This window comes from Bubalus bubalis, chromosome 2 (genome assembly GCF_019923935.1).
Source record: "Bubalus bubalis isolate 160015118507 breed Murrah chromosome 2, NDDB_SH_1, whole genome shotgun sequence".
Lineage (NCBI taxonomy): Eukaryota > Metazoa > Chordata > Mammalia > Artiodactyla > Bovidae > Bubalus > Bubalus bubalis.
Window position 1 is genome coordinate 29438653 of NC_059158.1, and position 12614 is coordinate 29451266.

The 12614-nt window shown below is 38.7% G+C and overlaps 1 non-coding gene across 4 annotated transcripts in view; it reads left to right on the plus strand.

Annotated features, from left to right (window-relative positions):
• Positions 1–12104: 12104 nt before the first annotated feature.
• Positions 12105–12614, plus strand: part of LOC102395067 — a 43400-nt gene continuing 42890 nt past the window's right edge. For 2 of the 4 annotated variants that reach the window (XR_006545209.1, XR_006545207.1), the window contains exon 1: positions 12105–12294. This is a non-coding gene — a transcript (uncharacterized LOC102395067). The remainder of the gene's footprint in view (positions 12295–12614) is intronic. The other 2 variants (XR_006545210.1, XR_006545208.1) reach the window with 2 other exon arrangements.

The window sequence follows — 12614 nt, forward strand, 5'->3', positions numbered from 1 at the left end:
ATCATGAGGAAGAGCCGTCTAGAAAAAGCTGCTGCTTTCTTAATTATCTGTCAGAGTATGGACCAGTGGACCTAGGGCCGCGCTGTAGAGTTATGCTAAGCAGCAAGGCATCATGGGAATTGGAGTGACAGCTCATTTTCCTCCTGTGTTTTCTGTGTTCGAATGACAATGCAGAAATATGGGTTTTCCCACACTTTCTCTGAACACTTGGGCGATTGCTCAGGGGAGCACAAAGCCCAAACTGTCACATTTCCAGACATGGTCTTATTGCTGTCACTATGACAGGATTGTTGACAAATGCCAGCAGTCATCTCGGCATCTTGGGAAATGTCTGCCATGATTGTGTCAACAGCCTGACAGAAATTGTTAATGTTTAAACTTCTTCCACTGACAGAATCCTGTCTTGCTGACAATATTTGTCATATGAAACTCAATCTTTGTCAAACTTGCTTAAAAATTAACACTTTCTCAATTTCTTTTTTTTTTCTAGTTTACTGCCTAGCAGTGCAAAATTTCAGCAATAGGATTTCAGCAAGGTAGTGTAACACAGCAATTTAGGTCCACATTCCATACAAATCCTCTAAACGATTATTAATTTATGTGGCCATGTTGTCCTTTTGACCTTTGACCTTTGCTACCAGAATAATTAGCCATATATGCGCGGTGTGTGTGTATATACATATATATGTATATTTATGTGTACATACACACACAGACATGTATGATACACACATAATACATAGTTATGCATCTATACTTACATGTGAGTGTGTGTGCACACTCCTGAGGAATCACACTTGTGAATTAGTCATGAGGTACAAAACACTATTCCTCAGGATACAATGTGGAAAATCAATTAAATCTTGCAGATTTTTAGCTTACATAAAACTCAGTTGTAAGTTTGTAGATACCCATTAACTAATTTCTTAGCTATAAATTTTGAATTTTGTTATTTTTAACTTTGATTTTAAAAAATCAATCTGACAGATTAAACAGTATCTATTGCAAGAACTCACGAAAGAGTTGTTTTGGAGTTTGTTTAAAAAAAATAATAATAAACCACATGATTTTGTCAAATCTGGAATGTGGGGGTAGCCTGTATTTCCAAATTCTGATAATCTGTTAGGAAGTATTTATGTGAGCAGTATAAAAGATACTAGTATTTTAAAAAGGAGCATCCTGTTTAAAATCCACAAGTGGTTGATTTTTTAAAATATTTTTGGTGAGACACAATGCTCTGATTATTAGAAGGCAGTCAAATCATCTCTGGCTGTACTAGAAATACCCAGTCATCCACAGGAAGCTGCATTTCTTAGACACAATGTAGAAAAGAGCTATTGGTTAGCTGAATATAGTGTCCATCTGTCCCTGACAGAACAATCCTGGTCAACCTTACAGTGACAACTTGTTAATAATAACATAACTATTATTAGTTGTATTATTATTAGATAGTATGTCATAATACACAAATATGGTATACACTTATACCAGTGGGGACATATTAAAATAATTTATTATTAGAATAGCAATATCCTTGAAAAATAGAGTGTGGCTAATGCTATTTACCTGAATTGCTGTCAAATATGATTTCTAGTTCCTCTGTAGACAGAGAATGGACCAGGTACTACCTCATTTGCTGAAATAAAGAAACTTTGTTGTTTTTGATATGGGCCATTTTTTTTAAGTCTTTAGTGAATTTGTTACAATATCACTTGTGTTTTATGTTTTGGCTTTTGGCCCCAAGACATGTAGAATCCTAGCTCCCTGTTCAGGGATCAAACCCACACCCCCTGCATTGGAAGGTGAAGTCTTAACCATTGGACCACCAGAAAAGTCCCAGGGGACTTCTTAATATGCTTTTCAGTTTCAATTTTTCTTTGCTTTCAAAAATTTATATATATATATATATATGTCTCAGATCAGTCGCTCAGTCATGTCCAACTCTTTGCGACCCCATGAATTTCAGCATGCCTCCCTGTCCATCACCAACTCCCGGAGTTCACTGAGCTTCATGTCCATCGAGTCAGTGATGCCATCCAGCCATCTCATCCTCTGTCGTCCCCTTCTCCTCTTTCCCCCAATCCCTCCCAGCATCAGAGTCTTTTCCAATGAGCCAACTCTTCGCATGAGGTGGCCAAAGTACTGGAGTTTCAACTTTAGCATCATTCCTTGCAAAGAAATCCCAGGGCTGATCTCCTTCAGAATGGACTGGTTGGCTCTCCTTGCAGTCCAAGGGACTCTTAAGAGTCTTCTCCAACACCACAGTTCAAAAGCATCAATTCTTCAGCTCTCAGCCTTCTTCACAGCCCAACTCTCACATCCATACATGGCCACAGGAAAAACCATAGCCTTGACTAGACGGACCTTTGTTGGCAAAGTAATGTCTCTGCTTTTGAATATGCTATCTAGGTTGGTCATAACTTTCCTTCCAAGGAGTAAGCGTCTTTTAATTTCATGGCTGCAGTCACCATCTGCAGTGATTTTGGAGCCCAAAAAAATAAAGTCTGACACTGTTTCCACTGTTTCCCCATCTATTTCCCATGAAGTGATGGGACTGGATGCCATGATCTTTGTTTTCTGAATGTTGAGCTTTAAGCCAACTTTTTCACTCTCCACTTTCACTTTCATCAAGAGGCTTTTGAGTTCCTCTTCACTTTCTGCCATAAGGGTGATGTCATCTGCATAGCTGAGGTTATTGATATTTCTCCCGGCAATCTTGATTCCAGCTAACGTAAAGGTATACATATTTATTAACTAATAGCATAATTAAATAATATGAAAATATAATAATAATATAAATGCATTTACTTAATTAATTACTAAATTTACTTCTTACAGGAGTTTTAAGTTCATATAACAAAATTGAGCAGAAAGTATAGGGAATTCTCGTATGTCCTGTGTTCCCACTCAGGCTCAACCTCCCTACCATCAATATCCCACCCCAGAGTGGTACATTTGTTACAACTGATGAACCCACATTGACACAGCATAATTATATTATTTTTCCTATCTTTTAAATTCCAACATTATCATAAGTATCCCCAACAGTATAATGTGAAGTCTCAGCAAACTTTATGCAGTGAAACAAATAGTAAATATTTTAAATTTTTGTTTATATCATAACTTTTCAACTCTGCCTGCAAAAGTATGGGTAATACATTTTAAAATATGGGTGTAGCTCTCTTCCAATAAAACGATTTCTAGAAGCAGACAGGGGTCAACAAACTGTAAACCTGTAAGTCAAGTCCAGCCTACTGAGGGGCTAAGTAATAAGATAAATCCTCGTTTCAAATATCTGCTCTACTGTATACTAGCTGTGTGATGGTGAGCATATTTTCAGCATATCACTTTATTATCTCAATTATTTTTCAAAATAACCGTATAGGAATATGTTAATTTCCTGATATTACAAGTCAGAGCTATAACTTGCAGAGGTCAAACTATGACCCCAGAGCTGCCAGGTAGATAAAAAACAGAACTGGGATTCTAATATGAGTCTGTCTGAATTCTTAGCTTTCTGCTTTTCTAAATTATGATATGTTATCTGTAATTCTTAGTTAATTCTGAAATAAAATTCTAGGTCAAGTTTTAAGACTTAGAGAACAGTAACAGAGAAAAAAGATTGATACTGAGGGCAGTATCAGTGATTTAGGGGAAAATGTGCTGCTTCACCACCTGAATTGCTTCCTTATTGATAGCACAGAATTTTGCCTTCAGCTTCTCTAATATTGATCACTTCCTAGAGTTGGCCCAGAATATCTAGGATAGGGTGCAAAAATGGAAGAGGAAGTATGCCTTCTAAGTAACTGATAAATATTTAAGGATGATTCTCTCAAAAATTCAAGAATAGTACCTATGATGGTTAATTTTATGTGTCAATTTGACTAGGCCACAAGGTGCCCAGATATTTGGTTAAACATTATTTCTCTGTATATCTATGAGGGTGTTTCTGGATGAGATTAATATTTGAATCAGTTAGCATTGGAGCAGGAAATGGCAACCCACTCCAGTGTTCTTGCCTGGAGAATCCCAGGGACAGAGGAGCCTGGTGGGCTTCCGTCTATGGGGTCGCACAGAGTCAGACACGACTGAAGTGACTTAGCAGCAGCAGCAGCAGCAGATTGGATAAAGCAGATTGCTGCCTTCCCAATATGGTGCTGTGCTATGCTAAGTCACTTCAGTTGTGTGCAACTCTTTGCACCACTATGGACTATAGCCTGCGAGGCTCCTCTGTCCATGAGATTCTCCAGGCAAGAATACTGGAGTGGGTTGCCATGCCCTTCTCCAGAGGATCTTCCTGACCTAGAGGTTGCACCCTTGTCTCTTACATCTCCTGCATTGGCAGGTGGGTTCTTTGTCACTAGCCCCACCTGGGAAGCCCTCCAATATGGCAGGTTTCACCTAATCTGTTGAGGGTTGAATAAAACAAAAAGAAGAAAGGGAGAATTTACTCTCTTTCTGCCTGGGAGTTTCCAAACTGGGACATGGATCCTCTGCGCTTGGACTAGAGTTTCGACCACTGACTTTCCTGGTGCTCAGGCCTTTGACATTGGGCTGGAACTATGCCACCAGCTCTTCTGGATCTCCAACTTGCTAATAGCAGACTGTGGTACTTTTCTCCTCCATAAATTATGTGATCCAATTGCTTATAATAAACTCATATATAGCAATAGATAATAATAATAATAGTGTATATACAAAAATCTCCTGCGTGTTCCCTGGAGAAACCTGATTAATACAGCATTATCTTAACATCCTTTCTAAGTAAGTCATGATAAAAGATTCCTCCAGGTTGGGCTTTGTGGACTGTCTTCATTTCATGGGACTATATCCATCATCCTTCTCTGGCTCAGTGTGGAAAGTGAACCATCACTTCCTGTTGAACATGAATCATCCAGGCTCTGTAAAAAGTACTGAATCAAGACCTTACAGCCAGGGGACACATCTGCAGAATTGAAGAGGCATTCCTAGATAATGCTCTGCTGCTCTACCTTGTCTCTCCTTGACAACTCTGTGTAATGCAATTCAGTTCAAATTTGTAAGTGTGAGGAGAGCATCTGTTTTGTTTTAGATTAAGTTGTGTAGAGGTGTCAGGGAAACGTGAATCCTGATCACTTACTACTTGGAGATCATAACACTTTAGAAACAACCCAGGAATAATATGGTAGAGTGTTTAAAAATCAAGCAAGGAATCCTTTTGTTTAGCATGAAAAAGGCATGTGTTTAGTAATGATGAAATACTACCAATTCTCCAGATATAAATATATATAATTGTCATTTTTATAATCTATGTTCATACAGGCAAATACTCTTCCACATCTTTTTAAATAACATCTTTTTTAATGTTTCACTTCTGTATAGCTTTACATATCTTATACACATGTGCCTTGTGATTGCCGCTGTTTGAAAGGATACAGTACTCTTTGTAGGAGGAATCTGTTCTGTTTTTCAGTGAAATAAACCTACATTCTTGAAAACTGTGTCATAAACTAGATGAGTTGAATGAAATATCTCTTTCATTCTCTCTCACTCTCTTTCAAACTCAAACTTCTTGAGGCCAAGGAGGGTTTTTCACAGACTTAACATTTGTTTTGAAGATGTTGCATTAGTATGTGAGAGGAGTTATCGGTTGCATTGTTTCATCAAAAAAAGATATATTCAAGTTCGAAATAAACCCTTCAGTTCAATTCAGTCACTCAGTCGTGTCTGACTCTTTGTGACCCCATGGACTGCAGCACGCCAGGCTTCCCTGTCCAGAGGTTACTCAAACTATGTCCATCCAGTTGGTGATGCCATTCAACCATCTTCATGTTCTATCATCCTCTTCTCCTCCTGCCCTCAATCTTTCCCAGCATCAGGGTCTTTTCAAATGAGTCAGTTCTTCAAATCAGGGGGCCAAAGTATTGGAGTTTCAGCTTCAACATCAGTCCTTCCAATGAATATTCAGGACTGATCTCCTTTCGGATGGACTGGTTGAATCTCCTTGAAGTTGAAGGGACTCCCAAGAGTCTTCTCCAACACCACAGTTCAAAAGCATCAGTTCTTTGGACTCAGCTTTCTTTATAAGTCCAACTCTCGCATCCATACATGACCACTGGAAAAACCAAAGGTTTGACTAGATGGACGTTTGTTGGCAAAGTAATATCTCTGCTTTTTAATATGCTGTCTGGATTGGTCATAACTTTTCTTCCAAGGAGCAAGTGTTTTTTAATTTCAAGGTTTCAGTCACCATCTGCAGTGATTTTGGAGCACAAAAAAATAAAGTCTGTCATTGTTTCCATTGTTTATACATCTATTTGCCATGGAGTGATGGGACCAGATGGCATGATCTTAGTTTTCTGAATGTTGAGTTTTAAGCCAACTTTTCACTCTTCTCTTTCACTTTCATCAGGAGGTTCTTTAGTTCTTCTTTGCTTTCTGCCATAAGGGTGGTGTCATCTGCATATCTGAGGTTATTGATATTTCTTCCGGAAATCTTGATTCCAGCTTGTGCTTCATCTAGACTAGCATTTCTCATGATGTACTCTGCATATAAGTTAAATAAACAGGGTGACAATATACAGCCTTGACGTACTCCTTTCCCTCTTTGGAACCAGTCTGTTGTTGTTCCATGTCCAGTTCTAACTGTTGCTTCTTGACCTGGATACAGATTTCTCAGGAGGGCAGGTCAAGTGGTCTTGTATTCCGACCTCTTTAAGAATTTTCCAGTTTGTTGTGATTCACACAGTCAAAGGCTTTAGTCAAAGTCAATAAAGCAAAAGTAGATGTTTTTCTGGAACTCTCTTGCTTTATCGATGATCCAACAGATGTTGGCAATTTGATCTCATTTCCTCTGCCTTTTCTAATTCCAGCTTGAACATCTGGAAGTTCACAGTTCATGTATTGCTGAAGCCTGGCTTGGAGAATTTTGAGCATTACTTTGCTAGTGTGTGAAATGAGTGCAATTGTGTGGTAGTTTGGACATTCTTTGGCATTGCCTTTCTTTGAGATTGGAATGAAAACTTACCTTTCCCACTTCTGTGGTCACTGCTGAATTTTCCAGATTAGTTGGCATATTCAGCGTGGCACTTTCATAGCATCAACTTTTAGGATTTGAAATAGCTCAGCTGGAATTCCATCACCTCCGCTGGCTTTGTTCATAGTGATTCTTCCTAAGGCCCACCTGATTTCACATTCCAGGATGTCTGATTCTAGGGGAGTGATCACACCATCATGGTTATCTGGTCATGATCTTTTTTGTATATTTGTTATGTGTATTCTTGCCACCTCTATTTAATATCTTCTGCTTCTGTTTAGGCCCATACCATTTCTGTCCTTTATTGTGTCCGTATTTGCATGATATTTTCCCTTGTTATCTCTAATTTTCTTGGAGAGATCTCTAGTCTTTCCAATTCTATTGTTTTCTTCTATTTCTTTGCTTTGATCACTGAGGAAGGCTTTGTTATCTCTCCTTGCTATTCTTTGAAACTCTGCATTCAAATGGGCATATCTTTCCTTTTCTCCATTGCCTTTTGCATCTTTTCTTTTCTCAGCTATTTGTAAGGCCTCTTCGGACAACCATTTTGCCTTTCTGCATTTATTTTTCTGGGGGATGGTCTTGATACCTGCCTCCTGTAATGTCATGAACCTCTGTCCATAGTTCTTCAGGCACTCTGTCTATCAGATCTAATCCCTTGTATCTATTTCTCACTTCTTTTCTATAATCGTAAGGGATTTGATTTACGTCATATCTGAATGGTCTACTGATTTTCCCTACTTTCTTCAATGTAAGTCTGAATTTGGCAATAAGGAGTTCATGATCTGAACCACAGTCAGCTCCTGGTCTTGTTTTTGCTAACTGTATAGAGCTTCTGCATCTTTGGCTGCAAAGAATATAATCAATCTGATTTCGGTATTGACCATCTGGTGTTGCCCATGTGTACAGTCTTCTCTCGTGTTATTGGAAGAGAGTGTTTGCTATGACCAGTGCATTCTCTGGACAAAACTCTGTTAGCCTTTGACCTGCTTCATTTTGTACTCCAAGGCCAAATTCCTGTTACTCCAGGTATCTCTTGACTTCCTACTTTTGCATTCCAGTCCCTCCCCTGTAATGAAAAGGACATCTTTTTTTTTTTATGTTAGTTCTAGAAGATCTTGTAGGTCTTCATGGAACTGTCCAACTTCAGCTTCTTCAGCATTCCTGGTCGGGGCATAGACTTGGATTACTCTGATATTGAATGGTTTGCCTTGGAAATGAACAGGGATCATTCTGTCATTTTTGAGATTGCATCCATGTATTGCATTTCAGACTCTTTTCTTGACTGTGATGGCTACTCCATTTCTTCTAAGGGATTCTTGCCCACAGCAGTAGATATAATGGTCATCAGAGTTAAATTCACCCATTCCAGTCCATTTTGGTTGGCTGATTCCTAAAATGTTGATGTTAACTCTTGCCATCTCCTGTTTGACCACTTCCAATTTGCCTTGATTCATGGACCTATCATTCCAGGTTCCTATGACATATTGCTCTTTACAGCATTGGACTTTACTTCCATCACCAGTCACATCCACAACTGGGTGTTGTTTTTGTTTTGGCTCCATCTCATCATTCTTACTGGAGATATTTCTCCACTGTTCTCCAGTAGCATATTGGGCACCTGCCAACCTGGGGAGTTCATCTTTCATTGTCCCATCTTTTTGCCTTTTCACACTGTTTGTGGGGTTCTCAAGGCAAGAAACTGAAGTGGTTTGCCATTCCCTTCTCCAGTGGACCACGTTTTATCAGAACTCTCCACCATGACTGATCCGCCTTGTATGGCTCTCCATGGCATGGCTCGTAGTTTCATTGAGTTAGACAAGGCTGTGGTCCATGTGATCAAATAGGTTAGTTTTCTGTGATTGTGGTTTTCATTCTGTCTGCCCTCTGATAGAGAAGGGTAAGAGGCTTATGGAAGCTTCCTAATGAGAGAGACTGACTGAGGGAGAAACTGGGTCTTGTTCTGATGGGCAGGGCCATGCTCAGTAAATCTTTAATCCAATTTTCTTTTGATGGGACTGTGTTCCCTCGCTGTTGTTTGACCTGAGCACAAACTATGGTGGAGGTAGTGAAGATAATGGTGAAAGTGAAAATAAAAGTGAAGACGCTCAGTCGTGCCCAACTCTTTGGACCCCATGGATAGTAGCCTGCACCAAGCTCCTCTGTCCATGGGATTTTCAAGGCAAGAGTACTGGAGTCGGTTGCCATTTCCTTCTCCAGGGAATCTTCCCAACCCAGGGATCGAACCCAGGTCTTTCACACTGTAGACAGACGCTTTACTGTCTGAGCCACCAGGGAAGGTCCCATGCAGGCACTGATCCATTCAGTGCCCCCAACCGTGCAGCAGGCCACTGCCAACCCACACCTCTGCCGAAGACTCCTGGACACTCACAGGCAAGTTTGGGTCAGTCTCTTGTGGGGTCACTTCTCCTTTCTCCTAACCCCTACTACCTCACAATTGTGACTTACTTGGACAGAGCATCATAGTATAAAATTGAGGTCATCTTGGAGTAAAGTGAAACCTTAATCCAATATGACTGGTGTCCTTGTAAGAAGAGATAAAGGGAAAGACAGCCATGCAACAATTGAAACTGAGTTTCCAGTGATTTATCTACAAGCCAAGGGAGTGTAAAGATTGGTGATAAAAACCAAAAGCTACAAGAAGTAAGGAAGAATTCTCCCCTCTAGTTTTTCAGAGAAAGCATGACCCAACTAGTACCTTGATTTCAGACTTTTAGCTTCCGGAATTGTAGAACAATATTTTTGCTGTTGTTTTAAGATACATAGTTTTTAGTACTCCATCACAAACACCCTAGGAAACTAATTTCGGTGCATTAAAGTATAGGAGTAATAGGCTTTATTTTGGAGCCCCATAAATCTGGATTAAAATCTCAACTCCATCATGTCTCTCATGATATTTCTTTCCTTATCTGTATAATGAGAACTCCTCCCAACTGGAACCTTCCTCAGACATTCATCAGAAGATAGTACCAACACACAGCCAATGCTGACATGCTCACCACATGCCCTGGTGTCTTGACTAGACCTAGATTGGAAACCAAAGCTTACGGTGGTGGCTTAACAGAATTCTAGCCTCCTTTAAAGTGTGTTCATGAGTATCTGAAAAAAAACAGTAGCTGAAGTGAAAGTGGAGATAAGTATGTTTTCCATTTGCTTATGATTTTCCAAGACAGTGAGGTATGACATTATTCTGCCTAGGAATCTTATTCTTTAAGGATTGTGAGTTTGGAATCACTTACCTTGTGACTGTATCAGTTCAGTTTAGTCGCGCAGTTGTGTCCAACTCTTTGCAACCCCGTGGACTGCATGCCAGGCTTCCCTGTCCGTCACCAACCCCTGGAGCCTACTCAAACTCATGTCCAAAGTATCTTTCAAATCCAAACCAAGACACTTGTTTGTGATGTATATCGTGAACCTGTGGAGACAGTGAGGCTGAATATCTGGAATCAGTTCTGCTAGGTAATTTTAAAGTGTGTGGCATTTTGTACATAGATGACCTGTGACCCAGACATCAGCAAACCACCCAGAAACTCAAGGAAAACATTTCTTCTCTCTATAGACTTTAAATGTTGAAATACCAAAGAGCCCACTTTACATCGGCTGGGTAGGTGTTTACTCCAGGAAATCAATGAGGTTACCTTTCCATAGGTCAACTTCATATACAGGAGAATAACTACAATATTCATATTTTATTTTGTCTATGTGTTTTATTTTTCTTCCACTCTCAAGTTAGTATAAAATGTGCTAAATAGAAAATCACTTATTTTCAAAGTTTTTTATTATCTTCCTGTGTCTACTTGAGGCAAAGCTTTACAATAGACAATAGGTCTACAAGGAGAATTAAATATCTTTTGTATAACAGACTTAGAAGATATTTTAGGAACACAGAATATTTTTTATATAGATAAAGTCAAACTGTAGAGGGAGTAGCAGAAATGAGGCCAGTTTACACAAAGTAAGACCCTGACCTGTGTCCCCAAAATCATAGAAAAACCATCTGATTCCATAAAATAATCTATTATTAGTGCAAAGGAGAAAAATATTTACCCCTCCCAAAGGCCAAAAAGTGGATAGAAAACCAAGTTATGTTAAAAGGATCTACAGAAGACAAAATTGCATTTAGATTTTATGTTAATAATGAACACTGATAGGTATTTTTATAACCTATGATTATTTGATAATTAAAAGTATTGCTGAATGTAAGATAATAGTGAGATGCATGGTTTGCAAAGAGAATGGAAGAACCAAATTAATAAGGTGACAGTGAAGGTTAATAAATTATTATTCAGGATTTTAGATAATTGGCATCATTTGGGAGCAGGAAAAAAAATGAAGCTGGAGAGATGAACTAGCGTAGTAAAACACTTAACAAATGGTCCATTTAACACCAATTATCATGCTGTTTTGCCATCACTACTAGTTCTTGTGAAGTATCTTGATATCCTTTGGGAAAATGTGTCATACAAATGACAAAATGAGATTAATTATAATAAATTCAAAACAAAACACTTTGGAAACCAAGCCTCCATTTCTAAAGCTTATTTTAAATAAACCTAGTGATTTGTGGTTCGTGGTTAGACAAACTTTGGCAAAGCATCACATTTCTGTAAAAGCCTGCTTCTTCTTTGCTCTTTTAATATCACTTGACCAACATTTACATGTTTACTTATTTTTAACATGCAACCCTCAACCCTCCCCCAAATATTTGATTTTAGAATGCTACTGGCAGTGATCCCTTAACCATGAATACTGATAACATAAATTATGTTCCAATATTTTGCTCATAGCTACATACACATTTAAATGCATAGTGAAAATCCTAGCTCTTGAGTTATCCCCTCTCTCTGCAAAGACAAGAGAATTTAAAATATTTATAATACAGGACACCATTATTGAATCTTTCCTTTTACGATCACCAAAATTAAGCTTAAATGCCCTCATATTTTCAACTGAATTCACCTACATTTTTCAGTGAATTGGACCTCAGCTTTCCACCCTGGTAGAGAACAATCAGAAAGTTTATAACACACTCTTATCAGCAGGCACAAGGCTATAGGAATTGGGCACAGGCCAACAATCTGTTTCTCCACTTCAAGTAAGAGTTGAGACAGCAAATCATTATTATTTTTATAATAACAACAGAAGTTCTAAATTGTCAGTTTATCCCTTGAACATACAACTCCTGCTTTTAAGACTTGGAGGAGCTGCTTTTCAAGAGACAACAGGAAAGGAAACTGGAAATCTCATCAAAGAAAGAGGTTTGTAAAAATTGCATTCTTTCCCTACTCTTTTTTTTAATTTATTTATTTTAATTGGAGGTTAATTACTTTACAATACTGCGGTGGGTTTTGCCATACATTGACATGGATCAACCATGGGTGTACATGTGTACCTACTCTTACTAAATTCTAGGCTTATGGATGGGAGTATCTGCTGAAATGAAGGAGGAAGTTTTTATTTGAGGTGAACTGTTCTTGGAGCTTTGGATTTCATGGAAAATGAGAGTCCTTGACAGCCCCTATAAGCCACTTCCCCACCCCACTCATTGTATAACTATAACTTGGAGTTGCCTCTTCAT